Here is a 17,923-nt window from a genome sequence, read left to right as displayed (position 1 = left end):
GTCTGTCATTCCACTAGGTAACAGAAGTCCCAGCTTCCACACATTCCAGTTTCCAAGCCATAAGTCCACCCTGCCCCAAACACACACACTCCTATCGTATGGGGTCAGTTCTCCTCCAGTGACAAAACCCTTTAACCCTTCCTAACTGCTCAGTCCTCTTCCTTTCCTTCCAGCTGATAAAATAATTTGGACCGTCTTACTTTCCATCTCCCTGAGGCCCTGCCTAACTTGTTCAGCACCTAGTGAATCCCAGCATTATCCTGCTCTGGACCATCGCACATGCAGAGCTGCACCTGTGATGGAAGGAGCAGCCAGCGCTTTCATTTCATTGTAGGGGCATGTTGAGAACTTTGTTACATATCTCATTGGAGGCAGCGGGGGTAGCAGCACCTATACGTAAAGATGCTGATACTTCCCTATTGTAAGACCCGTTTTCTTATAACTCAGCCTTTACATAACAATATAATCAATCTTTTGATTTATAAGTGAGAGGATCCTCAGATGTATTAAGGTGCTTAACTCTCTTCGAAGTCAGTGAGAGTTAGGCATCTAAACACCTTTAAAGACCTAGACCCTAGTTCACATTTAAAGCCCCCTGTGCACAGAGGAATGCTCAGACTGCTAGTTAAATCGCCACGTTTTCCTCTGCAGAAGGGTTTCTGTTTATTCCGTTTGATGCTGATGCTCATCATGGGAGAAAGGGTGAGAGAACCAAAAGCCAAAGTCACTGCAGGCATAAGCAACTGTGGCTATAGAACATGAGCTTTGAGCACGATTTGAATTATTCCTGGTTGGATGAAAAATATACCCATTTGGTAAGAAATCAAAGACACTCTGGGATCTGTCCTTGGGCCACATTGTTTCTCCTCATCTGCTTGTTGCTTGAAGATCGGTTATCCAAGGGGGGTATTTGCCTAGTGTATTTTGTAACTTTCTAGCCATAATGACACGTTTCTGTGCCAGACTGAACCCACTGACTTCGATAGCAATTCTGCTGGCATTCAAACACCAGCACTCACTTGCAAAGGTAATAATAATGATACTCAGTGCCCCTGTAACACAGTGAAGGTCCCCGTGCGAGGAAACAGATAACCAGAAGTTTGGATCTCACCTCTTCTAACTGCTGGTTGAATGCCCATGACATTTGCTATCCTAGTTACCGGCTAAGGTCAGGAACTCCAACCTAGGGGACAGTCAGGGAAGAGCTGCTAAATACTCCCTGCTGTCATTTGTTAACAAGTTAGCAGAGAGCTCATAGACAGTCAGAGCAGGCCCAGAACTCAGGTCTCGAACACAAACCCCAGCCAGCTCCACTGCACCATATTCTGAAGAGACTGAACCAGGGCTGGTCCACACTAGAGCATTAAGTCACCTTAACTACCTCCGGGGTGTGAAAAACCCACATCCACAATTCTCTCCGATGCCTCTCGGGGAGGTGGATTTCCCACGTCAACAGCAGAACCGCTACCACTGGTGAGAGAGAGTCTACACGGAAGAGCTCCCGTGGCACAGCTGTCCCGGTGTCCCTGGGCTGCAACAGCGTTTCAATTGTAGACAAGCCCCAATCACTATCTCCAAACACAAATCCTCACCCGGCACCTCGCTGTGCTAAGGCACTAGTAATTTGCCCAGTGCACGGGCAGTGTGACAGTCAGAGGTGCTGCACTCTTGGTACGGACGCATGTCAGGTCACTAGTAACGCTTTGCATTAGGCTGCATCTTGGATGAACTCGGGTACGGATTGTGTTTGGTTGTTAGCAGTGGAAGTGAACACCATAAGGGCTGCAGTGCGTTACTCACAGACATGCAGGCACGATGAAGGTGGAAAGGGACGCTCAAGTCTCTGCACCTGACTTTCGATTTCCATGTGTTGGGGGTTTGGGCTGGGCGGAGTGTGCTGGGGTGCAACCTTCGCTGCCGTTTTTCTTGCTACTGATTTCTAGCCCCGCAGCACCGAGACGACCCAATAGAGATCCCGGCCTGCTTGTCCTGGGGATTGTACAAATACAGAAGGAGAGACTGTCCCTGCTCCGAAGTGTTTCCAATCTAAACAGGGACAACACACGACAGTTGGTGTAGGACAAAGAGGAGCTGGTCAGAAAACAGACGTTTTACACCATGAGAAATTTAAAAAAAAAAAAAAAAAAAAAAAAAAAAAAAAAAAAGAAAGAAAGAAAAGAAAAGAAACAAAAAAAAAGTTGGTTAAAAAATTTAGATGAAAATTTCAGATTTTCCCTAACATTTTGAATTGATTAAAAACAAGAATTGTCATTTTGAATTAACATTTTACTGTTTCACTTCATTTTTCCCCCCAAAAAACCTAAAGGAAGCAAAATCCAAGACAAAACAAAACTAACATTTTCATTTCATTTTGCAACATTGGTTCAAACTGAAAACTTTCATTTCAAATTCGCCTGCAGGAAAACAAACACGTTTCACTGGAAGTTCCCCACAAAGATTCAGTTTCAACTAGACCCTGATCAGTAGGAAAGCTTTCCACACTAACAACCTCAACCAGATCGAAGAACAAAGTGGAAACCTTAAGAGCATGTGGTGCCCTGGATGGGTTCATTTTCTGCTGCTGGCATTGCTGATGGAGTCCATTGTCTGTAAGGCTAGGTTGGGTCACTGGGCAGCGGGGAGTTGATCTACACACTGCCCAGGGCAGATCTGCCAAGTAAGAGGAGGCTGGGATATTTGTGTGCTTCAAAAGAAGGGTTTGATGGTGGAAATCCACTGAAATTTCAGGAACTCCTTGCAACTGCTGCTTCCGTTTGCTACCAGACCCTGTAACAGGTCCTGCTCATGGTGTGAGTATCACAACACAAAAGAGAACACCCCAACCACAGCAACCAAACCACCAGGTACTGAGACAGACACCAGCCACTTCCCCCTTAGCCTTCTCCGAGGGCAGTGAGGTTGCGCAGGTAGGAGGAACCCTTGCAATGAAGAACTAGTTACAGAGCCTGAGTTTCATTCCAAACTCCATCAGCAGAAACCCAGACCTGGTGCCTCCTAGTAACACAGACAGAGGATTTTCCTGGAGAGAGACTTACCTGGAATCAACGTCCGACCAGCCTGTGGGGAGAGGCAGAACAATGAGGATTTTCCCGGTTCTGAGTTGGATGCTTATCCCAGGTAAGAAGGCAACGAGCTCTGTACGCAGCAGCAGAAACAGCCAGTGTTCTCCCTCCTCGGGCCCTTCGCACACCCACATCCGTGTGTGTTAGCAGAGTGCGGCTGCTAAGAAGGGATTCCAGGAATGGTCCTTGAGGCTTCCAATAAACCTGCAGGAGCCTCAGTGCTCTGCTCCTAGAGACTTTTCAACCTGCCTCTCTGGTGGACTCTGTGTTATTTATGCTGCTCCTTACCTTTGATGTAGCTGCTCATTCACTAGGAGCTATTCTGCAGAAATCAGCTGTTGGTAAAACTACTGCAGGTTGGTGCTTTACATTTGTAAGTTACCAAAAACTTCCCAGCCCAGAAGGGGACAATGCGACTGTCCCACGGTCTCTCTCTCTCTCTCTCTCTCTGGCTATGTAGAGTTTGCTCCCACATTTTTCCTGTGATGCTCCATCAGCAGCAGTTACAGGGGGTCCAGATCTGCAGCAGCACCTGGTAACTGGCAAACACATTTTCTGCTGTGGTTATTCCTCAGAGTCACCCACCATCTGCGCTTCCTTGCAGGGAGGATACTTCTCCCTGGCTCAGTAATTGGGGTTGGGGAAACTCCACTGGTGTGTGTCTCTTTCCTGGAGATCCTGAGGCTGGAACCAGCACGAAGGAAGGGAACAGGGATCCCGCTTGCCCAGTGTCACACCTTGGCACTGCTCGGCAGGGCATGTGAAGGGGGAGCTGCTCTCTCGCTGTGGGCTGGGGACGGCAGTGATTGTCTGTTTGGGGTTTTGTTGCCCAGCAGGCCGTGAGTTGGGTCCCTGCGTCTCTCAGCACATCCCGGCCTCCTGCTCTGGGCAGGCAAATGCTCAGATGTCAGCGCAACATTCCCCGGGGCACAGGGCAGTGACCTACCGCGGGTCTCTGGGTCCGAGACCAAGCCTGCATCTGCGTCCACCCGCGCAGGGCAGGAGGGATCCCGGCACCGGCCCCAGCTGCCCCGGAGAGGGGGGACCTGCACCTGCGGGGGGAGGCGTGAGGCTTTGGGGGGGCAGTCGTAAATGCAGGCTCGGCTCCGCCGCACTTACCCTCTACGCTCGTAGGCAGCCTCACCCCCCGAATTGGGGGGAGGGAGCTGCCGGGCTGTGTCCCCCTCCCCCATTCGCCACTGGCACGAGCCATTTTCTGTTGGTTTCGAAGGCCCCGTGTCTGTCTGTCTGTCTGTCTCCCGCAGGCTGCTGGGCGCTGACGGGCCCCGGGACAGTGCGTGGCCCCGCGGGCGGGTCGGTGGCTGTGCGCTGCTCCTATGACGAAGGCTATGAGGGTTCTCCGAAGTACTGGTGCCGGGCAGGCCGGTGTTCGCCTGTTTGGATGGGTCCCACATCGCTGAGAGCAGCGGGACAGAGGCCGAGGTGAAGCGGGGCCGTGTCTCGCTCCGAGACAATCACAGGCTGAGCTCGTTCACTGTGACCGTGGAGAACCTGACCCCGGCAGACGCCGGCACTTACCAGTGCGGGATAGCGAGGACTGCGTGGTTTGATCTCAAGCACCACGTGGAAGTCACCGTCAGCCCAGGTACATCCCTGCGCTGCTCCGAGCGCTAACTCCGGGTGCAGCAGTTCAGGCACAGCCCGGCAGCCGGTGCCCGGCGCTGCCCGCACAGACTCTGGCCGCTCAGGGGCTGCAGCGCTGGATGGGGGGCTGTGCGGGGCCCAGGGGGTTAATCAAGGCGCGGCCTAGAAAAGGCACTTCTCGATCCAGGGCCAGTTTTGGCCCGGCCCGGCCAGTCCCGTCACACGCTGCGTTCCCCGCCCCAGGCTGCGCGGCAGCACCTGTGACAAGGCCCCGGGTATTTACCCGGCAATGCCGGGTGCGGAGGGGGAGGGGCCCTGCTTTCCCCCAGGGCTGTTCTCCTGGGTGCTGCGCCTCCCTCCCTCGCCCGGCACCAGCTGCCACGTGTTTGCTCCCTGGGCTCAGCCCCTGGCTCGGGGCGGAGGGGGAAGCTCGATGGAAGAAGCTGCCTTGATTTCCGGGGGGGGGGCGGGGGCGGCTGTTAGTGCTCCTGGGAACCCGCCAGAGCGACACAGGCCGGTAGCGCACCGGGAGAGGCGGGAGCGGGCAGCGGGGGGGTCCGGGCGTCTGTGTCGCTGCCGACAGGGATGGGGAAGTTGCAGGTGAATAAAAGACCGGCAGTGTCAGGCGAGGGCTGGTGGCTTGTGGGGACCGGCCCAGCTTTATACCCGCCATTCAGGGAGAATATACATTATCTAGAGACAGGCCCTGCACTTAACCCCGATGCAATAATCTCCTAAGGAATTCCTGTCCGTGGGGTCCAGCTCCAGGCCCGACACCTACACGGACGGACGTGTGAGCCGTGACACCGCCAGCTCAGCGCCTCCCCTGCAGACAGTGCCCCCAGCACGAGCGTGGCCAGGCAGCGCTGGTTACTAGCAGGTAGCAGAGAAACCAGTCACCAATGTCTCTGGCCGGCACGGAGCTCTCTGCTCCATCCATGCCCTGATTCCGCGTCTGGACGCAGAGACTCCGCATTGCATTTAAACCTGCTAAAGGGGCAGGAGCGAACAGCAGACCCAGTTTACAAATATTTTCTAACACGCTGTAGTTTCTGGCAGTTTCGCCCCCTGGATCCTGTTCCTTCGCTTCTTTCATCCTGCGGCCGCTGCTGTGTCTTGCTCTGGTCGTGCAGCACCAGGAACCAGCGCGTTACCCCGCACCTCAGCACCAGTGAGCGTGGCTGCCGCTAAACTAGGAGTCAGCGCCCGACACACCAGCTTGTCTCCCTGGCCAGCAAACTCCTCCGGCGTCTTCCCGGCCAAATCTTGCCTCGCAAGTAGCAATCGGGGAGCCGCAATTGCCCCGGTTCCCAGAGACGTCCTTCTGCAGCAGCCAGTCCCTCACCGGACTCTCACAGAAAAGTTGTGGCATTTCCTGTCTGCAGCCAGTGAGCTCGGCTAAGGACCCCCCCCCCCCTCCGTTTAATAGCCAGCCCGGAGAAGGTTTTGTGATCAAACAAGAGTCACTCTCTTGACCAAGAACAGATATTTCGGTGCCGGAGTAAGAACAACAGAGCAGACAGATGGTTACAAGGAAAACAAAACAAACGAACTTCGTAGTGACTGAACCTTAATGTCAGCACGTTCCAGTCCTTGTCTAAGCAGGTTTCTCACCTAGAGAGATACCAACCCCCTGGGCTGAAGGATCCACCTTCATCTGTTTTCCAGAGCTCCGGCCTCTTGTGTCCCACGAGTGATGGATGCCAAATTCACTTTCTGTTTATATTTCGGAAGTCTGTAGTCTCTGTTTCCAGAGGCAGGAAGGCTTCCTGGGGTGTAACCTCCACCCACACTCACGGTTGCTGGCTCCCCGCCAGCCCCTCATGAAGCTGGATGGTGCGTGGTTTGCCTGATACGTAGATGTACTTTTCATTGTCCTCCGAGGTACAGTAGATCCTCAGGGTTACGAATCCCCGGGACGGAGGTTGTTGGTAACTGAACAAAACGTTGTGGTTCTTTCCAAAGTTTACAACCAATATTGACTTAACGCAGCTTTGAAACTTCACTCTGCGGAAGATAAAATTCTGCTTTGAACTCTATTACCTGAAATGGAACAAGCACAGACACTGTCTCCGTACCTTGTCCGATCTTTATTCTCCAGCTTCCCCTATCTTTTTTTAAGGTAGGATACAGATCGGCAGCTGCTGTGTTAAAACGAAAGCGCACCACATCTCTCCGCTGGCAGTGGCCTAGCTGGCACACAGATCTCACAGCGCAGCCAACATGACGGCAGTCGCTGGCTCAGACAGGGACTCAATAACCAAGGGCTGGTAACACAGCTCTGTCCACTTTTATTTGCAGCTCTTCTCATCTCATCATCACCACCAACGCCAGAAAAGAATCCAAGAGTTGCTGCCCGCACATGGCCTGTTCCTGAATCCACCCCGCTCTTTAACAGCAGCGATGCTCCTGCCGGGTGAGTCCCTGAGCTCCCGCCAGAGGCATCGGAAGGTCTCCTTTCACCAAGCTCTGTGGCAGGTCCAGGGTTTCTACACCGCCCTCTGAAGTCAGGGCTGCATCCCTGCCAAGGCTTTCCAAGTGACACAGCATGCAGGAGTCTAGAACCAGTCATCTAGTCTCTGCCGAAAGCCAGCCCTGAGCCTTACCAGAGTTCCTTGAACTCACAGGTCTTCGCACAACAGAGGCATTCACGAATGCATTGACCTAAACGTAGCTAAACATCCTTTTCAAGGTGAGAGAGGGGCATTTATCACCCAAGCCAGAGCCAGACAGTCCTGCTGCTGTTCATCCTTCCTGCCCTGCGAACTACTTCCTGCCCTGGAAGGTGAATTCCACTGCATTGGAGGGAGCTCCTGCGTGAAGCACACACTTGCAAACAAAAATAAAGCACAAAACACCCACCGCACATTCCCCACTCTTCCAGCCTGAAATGGGGGAATTTTAAAGTGCGAGCACTGCATAGCCCCTCAGGTCTGACCTGCAGGACTGGGCTTTCCAGGCAGGCTGGGAGATGTACGTGTCAGTAGCACGTCTCACTTCCAGAGGGCAAGGCCCGCCCTTTGGGAAGAAGGAGGCAGAAATCACCTGACAGAAAATCTGATTTATTTTCATCTCACCGTTACTGTTCATTGTTTCCTTCATACTTGGACGGAAGCAGTTTAAAACCTTCTTGTGCTGGGGTGTGTGTGACATTAAATTCTGTGTGGCTGTGTGACTAATTTTTTTAATCAGAAAAGCCAGAATTTCATGGCAAAAGTTGCAGTGTAAGTCTCTAATAGAACAACATCTACATCCACAGATCTCCAAGCGCTTTACGAAGGAGATCAGTATCATAACGCCATTTTATAGATGGGGAAACTGAGGCACAAGAGGCGCTGTTACTTGCCCATGATTACCCAACAGGCCAGTGGCAGAGCCCGGAATAGAACCCAGCTCTCCTGAAGCTGGTTCCAGTGCTCTAACCACTAGATAGCACTCCCATCCCTAAACAGAAGGGGGGGGGGGAGGAATTACCCTTGCTTAGCTGAAAATAGCCTGACAGTTTTAACCCGATTGTTTCATTAATTCAATGTAATCAATAACAAGAGTTGGCATTTTAAAATGCTCACTACAGTGGCGCTGGTAGGGTCACTACAGTCATGCCCACTGCCATGGCACTCTGCAGGTCATACATTTGTTAGGTACTATGCTGAGGCCAGCAAACGTGTGCCACTGGTCACCTGAGCCTCGATCCTCAGATGTATTAAGGTGCTTTTAGCTCTCTTCGAAGTCAGTGAGGGTTAGGCACCTAAACACCTTTAAAGACCTAGCCCCTAGATCACGTTTAGAGCCAGCTGTGCAGAGAGGAAAGCTCGGACCGCTAGTTAAATCGCCACGTTTTCCTTTGCAGAAGGGTTTCTGTTTACTCCGTTTGATGCTGAAATCCACCAGGAAAGCTAGGACTTGGCCCCAGCTCTGCAACTGACTCGATGTGCAATGTTGAAGCAAATCACCGTACTTGTGCCTCAGTTTCCCACCTGTAAAAACACGTGGGGGTTGGCTAATACTTACCCACCCCTGTCAAACAACTTGAGATGGGAACAAGATATATGTCTAATATTTACTTATCAAAGTGTGAGGGTAGAAACAAACCTTCTTCTCTCCTTCTCCTAGTATACCGACCCTCATCCTCTACGTCCTGAAACCGTCCCTCCTGCTGGTTCGACTTCTGATTTTGTTCCTGGCTGTGAAGTTCAGAAGAGGGCCACAGCGGAGGAGCAAAGGTAAAAATTCTCTGCTCAGCTTTGCTCGTATGGGTCGCTTCGTTCTCCAGATGGTGGAGCCGAACTATTCAGATTCCTTCCTAAGGACCACACTGTCCCGGTCACCAGAACACCACCAAGAGACAGACACACTCTGCATTCACCCCACACACTTAGTCACTTACTCCGTGCCGCACACCCAGCTCCAACCACAGTGTCAGAGCAGGTGCCTACCTCAGGCTAGACAGAGGATTTGGCTTGGTAAAAAGGGAACAACCCAGTTGTTTTTGACCAAGTAGAATTCAGTTGTGGAAATAAAAGGGTCAGGAAGACCCATCAAAAGCAACATAGAAAGAAATGCCCCTCGATTACCTGATTTCACCCGCTGCTCCTGCTGCACCAGCACCCCTCCTCTGGCCTGGCCCGATTCCCAGCACTGCCTCCCGAACGCTCCATCTACTGCAGACACCCCGTGCGGCCTCGGGTTCGGGTAGCTCTGTGACTGCCAATTAACTGCAGCTGGGCCTGCCAGGTTCTGTGGATACTAACAACAGGGAAACCGCTGGCCAAGCCTTTGCCTCCATAATCTGATTTAGACGGAGTGTAATCGCTGCAAAGAGAACCGAACCAACGCCGTGGCCGTTGCTGCATGAGAAAATTGCACCAGTTTAACTTAAAACTGGGTCAAGAAATCATTTAGTTAAACGGGAGGAAAAAAATCTCTGTATGTGTTTATTTCCTCCGTCATTTTTCGGGGACTCTCCCTGTCCATGTTCATGTCCTGTGACAAGGTCAGCCTCCACGCTCCGTGCTCTGTCTCTGCAGCTGCTCAGGCGTTCATGAGCTCCACAAACATGTCCTCTCTGCTTTCCCCCCCCCCCTCTTCCTAATCTGAGGCAGTCTGTCTGCAGCATTTCTTAAGGGTGGGTCCAGTGCCAAGGTGTCTACAGAATGAAAGAAAGGTAACAAGGTAGCCAGGGTTAGCAGAGTGGAGAAAATGAAACAAATGTAACAATGTAGATAATGATCCCCTGAAAAAATGTAGCCAATGATTACAGTGAAGCAATATACACAGTGTTTCCATTTAAAATGTTGCAAATGATTCCCTTGATACAATGTAGCACATGACTCTCTCTCTGCTGGTATTTGAAACCCTTACAAAGAGGAAGTGTGGACAGCGTGGTGAGGGGGGAGGCTATGCTTAAAACACATGAAGCCATGATGCTGGCTACCTTGATTGCAGAGAAGAATCCTATCGTGGAGGGAGGAACAAGACAGCCCTCCCCTGAAAACTTTTTCTAGGGATAACAGATTACATACAGTACATTTCCCATGAGATATCAACTGATGATAAAAGTAGCATTTCTCATCATATTAAAAAAAACTGATCCCTGGCTAACCACCCAGTACAGTCACTGAAACGCCTGAGACCCCCTTCATGCCCCCAACCAATGTTCAAGGACAGAAACGCTAATAAGAAAGAAAACTCACCAGATGTGCCTTCCCCAGGATCATTTGTGCTGTCTGTGTGCTGCTGGACTGCTCGAGGGTCACGAATAAGTCCTGACTTTCGGGAGAACAGACACCCCGCTCTCCTGCACCCTGCTTTCCTCAGCTTCCTCCTCCTCCTCATCCATGGAGTCCTCATTGTTGATCATGGACTGTGACCTAGTGGAGGTATCAATGCTGCGGGGAGGCACTGTGGTGGGATCACCACCAAGAATTGCGTGCACCTCATCACAGAACCTGCATTTTTTGGGCAAGGAGCCAGAGCGGCTGTTAGCTTCCCTGGCTTTCTGATACGACTGGCGCAGCTCCTTGATCTTCACACGGCACTGCTGAGCGTCCCTCCGGTGTCCCTTCTCCAGCATGCCCCGGGATATCTTCCCATAAACGTCCAGATTCCTTTTGCTGGCTCTGAGCTGAGCCAGAACGGACTCCTCGCTCCCACAGCCGAGCTCTGGTTGACTCCATGTGAGGTGTGTGTATACACATGTATACGAGTGACAAATTCATTGTCAAAAGCTCCCAGATGGAGATTGCAGTGACACAGGCCTAGGAAAGCTTCGCTTCCCTTCCATTGCATCTAGGGTGCAGGATACTGCTGTGACAAGAGCCTTAGAAGAGCCTCGCTAGCAATAAAAATAGCTGGACACCACTTTGATACGTTTCCTGTTTCTGATTCTTTCAGACCTTGGAGGCTCACCAGGCCAGAGGGATCGGAACGCCCGTCTCTGTAATCCGGTAAGGGAGGCTCCTGGGCATACTGCTGAACTCCTGAAAAGGCAACACACCAACACCAGTCACTCAGTGCTACTAAAAGCCATCCTGCATGTAAGGCCATAGGCTGCTGGAGTCACTCTACACTAGGACAGAAGACGTCTGTCTCCCTCTAGTGGCTGGTGCACACAAGAAGTTAAGCACCTACTACTGCTATCAGCGAAGAGAGTTACTATTGTACCTCAGCGTGACTCTTCCCTACGGCATCCAGGGTTGCAAGGCACCTCACTACCACCTGCCCTTAGCATGAGGAAGCTCTGCCCCGTCTGGCCTGTCATGGGCCAGCTCCCCAACTCCACCGGCCACAGGTGACACAAGCCCTGCCCTCTAGGCCCTGCAGGCCTTGCCATTACTCTACAGGTTAGCGATATACACCCCCGACCCTTCTACGCGTCTCCCTGGAATGCCCAGTCCCTGGTTCAAAACCAGAGAGATTCAAGTACCAGCAAGCGGAGGGTTTGGAAACAAATGGTTACATATAAAACAAAATCGTACCATGGCCTTCTAGAGCCTGGACATAATTAACAAGCTACTCCTGTCTTGTAGCAGACTGCTCCCCCCAGATCAGTGCAGTGCTTTACGGCCAGGTTGGCTGTGAACCCCCTTTCACGAGACAAGCACGCTGTCAGGGGTCCCAAGTGAAGGCCCCCATGTGTTACTTTGTGCTCCAAGATACAATTCTTTGTCTTTATTCCTAAACAGGACACTCCCCCCACCCAGCTGTTTGTTTAGTCCTGTAGATTTCACAACCACTCAGTCTGCCCTGGCCCAGGGTGCAAATAGGCACACATTGTGAGGCAGACCATACACAGTGTTGGGGGGTCCAGTGCAATTTGAGTTGCCTGACCACGTCCTACAGGCCTAGCATAGCTTCAGTTGCTTGCTTGGCTAGTCCGACCCCTGTAGCATGACATCTTCTGGTTGGCAGAGCTGAACAAGACTCTTGAGTAACTTTGCAGATGTCTCATTTTCTGCATACCATGGCACATAAGACAAAAAACCCAACATAGCTGCTTGCAGCTGCACATAGATAATGGTGATGGGAACCAGAAGTTATCCGTGAACATCTGGGGGTACACTTTTTCATTGCCAAGGGGCATATTTTTATATTGCCCCTCCTATCACCGGGTCTTGTTTTGATGACCCCAATTATCATGGTGAGAATGGAATGTAGGCAAGGGTGAAAACCCAATGCAGGTAATTAGCATATGCGATAATGAGTAGAGAGGTAATTAGGTGAAAGCTGTTTATGGAAGGGTATAAGAAGTCACTACTTAGACAAAGGGGTGGACTGCATCAACACCTGACTCCGCGGGAGGTCTGCCGGTCCGACCAGAGGCCCCTGCAGAAAGCTGTTTCTGTATACAGACTTCTGCGTGACTGCTTAGCTCTCCAGGCTTAGTGAGTATGAGATATTGTAGTTCATTTTAGGCTTTGTTTTCAACTAGTATATCTAGAGAAAACCTTGTACCTTAAACCTGATTGATCTGCAAATCGGGCGTACCGTGTCTCACTGGTATTCACACTGATCACTAAATGTCCAGTGTCAACACACGGTATCCAAATGCACAGACAGGGAAATGTGTCTTACCTCCTGCCTGCAGGAATATCTCCAAAGTAAGTGTGTCACTTGCTGGTGACCTGCCTTAACGCCCTAAGAACATCGTTTTTGTATAGCTACATAACTCCTTAAATATTATCCACGCGTACATTTCGTGAGGATTATGATGATCAGCGGTCAGCTGGCTCTTGGTAGAGAACTCACATGCCAGCCGTCAGTGAACTACTATGCATTTATCCCAGCTAGGGGATCCCCGTAAAACCCCGTGCACCCCCGGTGCCATCTGGCAGTTGGCACCATCACACTCACATCACAGAGACTTGTGCTTTTAGCAGGAAATTCCCAGCCCTGCTGATTGACCGGTTTGGAGCGGGAGAGATCGTTGTTTTGACTCCTGTACCAAAGGCGCCATTTTTAACATGGCTGCAGCTTATGGCAATACAGAGAAGGAGCCACTTCCTGGAGCTCCTCAATGTGGCATTTTGGTAAGATGGGTCCTTAGAGTTTCCTGTTTGCTCTGAGCACCACCCGTGTCTGTTTCAGGTCCTTGGGCACACTCTTCCCTCCATTACCTCAGACTCTGCAGCCACAGGTCAGCCGGCAGTCTGTATGAATGAGCAGCACCCACCCAACTCAGCCAATCCTGAGCCCAAGTACGAAAACATCCGAGTCAGGTAGGAAGAAAACCCGGTGACAGCACACTGCAGCTGGAGCGTGTAATCCAGCACTCTGCGAATCCCTCACTTCCAGGCCTGGAAGGACCTGTTCAGAAAGAGAACCTGCTCCAGTCCAGGGGCAAATCCTTCCCTCTTCCTCTTCCATAACAATCACCAGCCCCTTTTAGCGGTAGCAGCCCATGAACCCTGCAGCAAAGTACAACAGAATTAAAGCCGGGGTCTCTTGGAGAAATCAGCTGTGGTTTGCAAGGTTCTCTTCCTCTGCCTGGAGCTGCTCCAAGTTACTCCGTCTGCTCTTCTTGCTGTTTCTTCTCTCTGATTCATGGTGTCTTTATTTCAGGTCTCAGGATGGAGAGAAGCGGTCCAGGCCAGCCCAGAGGACTGCTCAGCCACAGTTCAGCAGCACATCAACATGTGCCTGATCACACTCAGCCCCCCACTCTTTGTCCTCAAGCAAAGTACGGGGGAAAAGTGACTGGCTGAAGCCTTCCCTACTCAAGGGATGTTTAGCAGCTTGTCCTTATTTTCCTACTGCCCCGTGAAAGCTTCCAGACTGGCATTCCCTCTGCCCTGCTTCTCCTGACCAATCTGCCAGCACCAAGATGTGGTGGTCAGATCCCACTCCCAGCACGACTGTCTTCAACAGCTAATAAATGCAAAGTGCTTCTCTTTTCCTTTACGTCAGCTTGAAACAGCACAAAGTCTTGGCGGCTCAGTTTCCCGACAGGCTGGAGGATTCCTTTGGTCCTCGCAGTGGCATCTCTCTGCTCTGAAGCCAAATCCCTGCTCATAAAATTCACTTGGTGTGAAGGAGCTTGGTTCTGGGATCAGAAGCTCAGGATGACGAGACAGCTCCGTGGCTGGAGGGGAACAGGAACGCAGGGAGGCGAGGGTGGGGAAACAACACCGTGGGCACTGCTTCAGTTGATCTACCTTACGTTGCTCAGGGGTGTGAAAAAAAAGACACCCCCTGAGCGACACAAGTTACAGAGACCTAAGCGCTGTGTACAGCGGTGTATGTCAAGAGCCCCTCGCCGGCCAGACTTTCGGAAATGCCTGCAGAGGCTCCAGCTTACACTAATTTGCAATCATTAAGCACCAATGTCAACCCGATGTTGCACTGGCGATCTAGCCATGGGGGTGTGGATAAAGCCCAGCACTGGGAATCAAGAGATATGGGGGCTAGGGCTGTCTGTCACCTGGGGCAAAGGTGACTTTTCTGGGCTTCAGTTCCCATCATGAAAAACTGGAGAGAACACTTCCCTACCTCTCAGGGGTGGTGTTAGCCTCACTTCCCTCCTGTTCCTGAAGAAGAGCAGTGAGGTCCCTCGGAAGCTGCTTCTCAGAGAAGAAAGCAGAACACTGCTCGTGTTATAGGTTTTTAAAGAAGGTGAAGGTTTTAAAGATGAAATGATGACCACTCCATTGAGCAGGAGCTCCCACACGCTCCTATTTGCCCAATAAACCTCATGCTTCTTCTGGGTAGGTGGGTGGGAAGGTCCATAACCTCCTCCCACCTGTAGGCTCCTTTCTGCGAGAAGGCAGGCCCGGATCCTGCACCCGATGGTGTCAAATGGGAGTTTCGTTGATGCCTTTGATGGGAGCAGGCCGCCCGCAGACAGCAGCTTGCACTGCTGCTGGTTCCCTAAAGCAACACAAGCTGTAGACAAAAGCTAAGTAAATTCAGTCCCCTTCCGATTGCCAAGGCAAGTGCAATGAGCCAAAACCACCAACATGAGCAGAAAGAACAGATTCAAAGCAGGGACAAGTGGCAGCTGAGCGATAAGGAACTCGGCACTGCGCTCTCAGGATTTCACTGGGGACCCTTAGAGCGGGATGTGGTACCCAGCACCATAACACAGAGAACTGGTGAGTTTCATTTGCTGGAAGCATTTCACAGCCTGAAGAGGTGATGGGCCACTGCTGTATTAACACATTGTCCCCTTTAGCCTGCTAAACCCTCTGTATCCCAGCGTTGGGTGTGCACTAGAGACAGGGGCAGGGGAGGAACTGGGGAATCTATTCCCTTGCTCGCCCGTTAATAAAAAAGCACTCCGTTTGTCGAAAGGAAGCAGACTCAAAGTACGTTGCAAACCAGAACACTCGGGCTGCCGTTCATGACGAAACACGACATTAACATGTAACATGGGTAAAGTTAAGCACGTGCATAAGTCTCTGCAGGGATCAGGGCCTGAATTTCTTAAATTTCACTACCAGCCATCCCCTGCTTCTAGTATCATACAGCAACCACCCCGTGAGAACAGGCCAGGCCGGGCTAGTGCAATAAAGCACATGACTCTTGTCAGGAAAGGAGAGGATTGCTACCATAAATACTAACAGAACTGTCCACAACAGCGATCGGTAGAGCCAGCTTGAGAACAGGTTCCCTGCCCCTCCCCCATATGGAAAATTGAATTTTTGGTCAAATTGAAAACCACTGTAGGTGGTGTTTGGGTTTGTAATGGAACGTGACATTTCCATGGAACGCAGATACTCCGGGGAAAAGCTGTTTAACTGAAAACCCAACTTTCCATGATAAAAACCAAAGAACTGGAGAGAAACAGACTCATTTTCCCTCTGAACAGATGCAGAAAAGCATTCAGCCTCCAGGCCAGGATGTGCCACCCTCTGGTGTTCAGGGGAGGGGCCAGACAGAGAAGGAGGGTAAGTTTTAGGGGCATTCTGGCAGTGGGTCTGTTTCAAGTGACTTGCTTAGTGTCTCCATGCGAGGCGTGTGTGTGGGAGCTAGGATAGAGCCCAGGTCTCATGGGTACCATGCCACTGCTTTAATCACAGCCCAGTCCTTCCCTCCTCGCATAGCTGTGTTGCAACAAATTGCACCTGTAACCTACACAGCCTTGCCTGTAAAACTTCTCAGTGTAGACTAAGTGACGTGGCTTACCTAGTTGATAAGGTCTGCCGGCTTCCCCGGCCGAGCACGAGAGCCCCAAACATGCCCTTCCAGTGATTATAGCCTACAACAGATGGAGCCTAAGAGCTGTGCAGAATTTGTTCCTACAACAAAATCGGTCTCCTGAGAAAGTTGGCTGAATATCATCATTACAAGGACACAGTTCAAGAGCAGAAGCTTCCCCTTCCTAATGTTGAGGGGCTGGTACATTCATTTTGTTTGTATTTTTAATATATGGCAAAGGCACCTACAACCCTGCATTGGAGATGTGTATGTTCTCCATTTTATATAGAACATCACTGATACGTTCTAGGAACCAAAACTCAGATCCTCCAAGATCTCCCAACACAAACTGCCCCTCCCTCTCTCTCTCTCTCTTTCCCCTTATTTATAAGAAGTGTACAAGAGGAATGTGAAATTAAAAGACAGCAAAAGGAAACCTGCTTCTTTTATTCTGCTCCGATAACAGAAGTGTTTGGGCGTTACTAGCACTGCAGCTTTGCAAAGCCCAGAAGGAAATGTCACCATCTCGGCAGCACTACTCACTTCTGGTGCATTTGAAGAGAATGAGTGAGAAAGGAGCGACTGTCGGGAAGATGCAGTTGCCCTTTGCTGGGGTGATTCTTTTACTTCCAGACGAGAGGGTCACGTTCAGCTCTTCATGCCTGGGAAAATTACATAAAGAGGTTAATTTAACCAATGGCCTCTGCTTCATTCTCTTCCTCTTCCCCCTCTGTCTGCTTTAGACAAGAGACACTCCCAGGCGCAGGGGTGGTGGGTATTCTGATCTCGGTGGGCTGGTTTACGCCGTGCACCCTCAGCACTGAGACGATTGGTTATTGTGTTTATACCCCCCGGGGCGTCAAAGAAACTTTTCCTCACTGTGTTTCTTAGAAGGTTTCCCCTGGTTCCTGGTCTGATGTCCTGCCATCCAGTGCAAGGTGTTTTAAGACGTAGCATACGGTGACCGGCCTGGGCTGAGGTAGAGTAGTCACCTGAGCTGCTGCTATGTATCCTCAACCCTTCACTGCAAAACAGGGATCACACGTTTGGCTTTGTTTTGTTTGTTCAGGCTATTTCCATGGGCTGGCTGCCCCGGAGTGACTGGCCCAGGGGCAGTGAGCGGGCTACAGGGCAGGGCAGTGTCTGTGCCATGTCGGTATCACAGGGCATAGCAGGAGACTCCCAAATCTGGGTGCAGAGGAATCATTTGGTCCAGCTGCACTAAAGCTGTTGAGACCAGGGGGTTGGAGGCCAAGCGGAAGCAGGACAAAGTCTCCATCAGAGACAATCGCACGCTGCGCCCATTGACTGTGACCGTGGAGAACCGGACACTGGGACTTACCGGTGTGCGATAAATACAAGAAGTCAAAGTGGTTTTAGTTCTCCGGGCAGTGTGGCTGTTCTCCCAGGTGAGTCCCTGCTCTGATCGCTTTGTGGCAAAGCAGCGCCACATGCTGCTCACACGCTGTTCCAGTGACTGCTACGCCCGGCCCCCTCCTTCTCTGGGTAGGGAAGGAAGATAGCAGGTCATTCCCCTTCCCAATCCGGCCTGGTCTGCGCTAACGGCCCACGGGCTGCAGCTAGGAGATGCTGAGCTCTGC

At 51.3% G+C, this 17,923-nt stretch overlaps 1 pseudogene; it reads left to right on the top strand.

The window, feature by feature from the left end:
• The first annotated feature begins 3,098 nt into the window (after positions 1–3,098).
• Positions 3,099–14,677, top strand: LOC137152872 (CMRF35-like molecule 6; annotated as a pseudogene).
• The last annotated feature ends 3,246 nt before the right edge of the window (positions 14,678–17,923 follow it).

Source organism: Emydura macquarii, unplaced genomic scaffold, assembly GCF_026122565.2.
Source record: "Emydura macquarii macquarii isolate MOO-44397 ecotype Brisbane River unplaced genomic scaffold, CSIRO-AGI_Emac_v2 contig_1230, whole genome shotgun sequence".
NCBI classification, from domain to species: domain Eukaryota; kingdom Metazoa; phylum Chordata; order Testudines; family Chelidae; genus Emydura; species Emydura macquarii.
Note: the sequence above shows the minus strand (reverse complement) of the source record. Positions and strands in the feature narration are given on the sequence as shown.